This window comes from Rhagoletis pomonella, unplaced genomic scaffold (genome assembly GCF_013731165.1).
Source record: "Rhagoletis pomonella isolate Grant_MI unplaced genomic scaffold, Rhpom_1.0 Rhpom_scaffold_00013, whole genome shotgun sequence".
Taxonomy (NCBI): domain Eukaryota; kingdom Metazoa; phylum Arthropoda; class Insecta; order Diptera; family Tephritidae; genus Rhagoletis; species Rhagoletis pomonella.
Window position 1 is genome coordinate 8700957 of NW_023458567.1, and position 1326 is coordinate 8702282.

A 1326-nucleotide genomic window follows, 5' to 3' on the forward strand; every position below is an offset into this window, starting at 1 on the left:
CTGGCAACCCTTATATGTAGTGAAATCTGTAGAAAAAATTTCTTTAGTTTGTTTTATTCGTACATCTGTACATTTCCAATTTTTTATAAATGATTACTTTTTTTAATTACTCTGACTGGTGGCAAACTTATACAAAAATGTGTCCTAATATAATTTCATCAAACACCTTTTATTTGATATGAACATTGTTAAAGTTTAACGCTGGAACTTTCGCCGCTAAAAATTAATTTTTTTTGTAAATGTGGCAACTATATTTTTAAATACTTCCGCTCGTTTGTGGCCCTAAATATAAATTTTATTTAATGTCCACACTGTAATTTTTATTAAATTTCTACTTTAACTTTTAACTAAAGTTTTAAACAAGTGGCAACTCCGCACAAAATTATTTAAGTACTCAAGCTTTCTCTTGCGTTTAACATCAACATTGCTTATACTTCACTTACTTTAATTTTTGTATCGCAGCCAAGCAAAGTGTTTATACCAAGGATGGGTGACTCTAAATTTGGTTCCCTTTCTGAGATTTACATGTTGAGTCTAGCGTTATTGAATCTAAACACTAAGTACCTATCTTCCCTAATTTGAATATTTCGATGTAAGTGATCGCAACCTGCGCTGTGAGTAATGTTGGAATTGCTGCGTTTTGGGGCTCTGCCATAGTCAACCGTACTTTCCCACTATACTAATTTTTTGGTCAGCGAAAGGTTCGACATGTGAAAAAGTGCAGCCTCTGATCATGTGGATAACACTGTGCCAAAGAAGTGGGTAACTTCACTGACGGTGTCGAAAGAGCTTAAACGTCCAATCGATCGCTCTTACTCCCTTTCGTTCAACCGCATCGACTGTCGCCGGGGCCAAGCAGAGAGAGTGAGAGTACATCCTTTCCTGTAGCTGCATGGTCAGACTAAACTGTCTCGTATAGCCCCATTTAGGTGACGCAGTAAGAACATTTTTCCATAGAAAAAGAAACAGTAGCCATCCGGCTGCTGGTTCTTGGATAGAAAGCGAGGCTTCTTGGCAATAGTTGTTAAGAAAAGACCTGTATCCAAATCGATCTTTGTTACAATAGATCGTTCAAGGTCTCTAGCTTAAATCTAGCAGCAGAGCTTTTGCTAATCCAAAGCTCTCATGAAGGTTCTCCCAATCATTAAAACACAGCGTAACCGATGAAAATTTATAAATTCTTTGAAAACTGTTTGCTAGTCCCGTGCACGAAATGACGTAGGAACTGAAGATCCAGCTGGAATAGATGCAAGAAAGCTAGCTGCTAATCAAAGGTGGTGCAGTCTTGGCTAATAGCTGCTAGACAAAAACCGGTTACATGTCTAA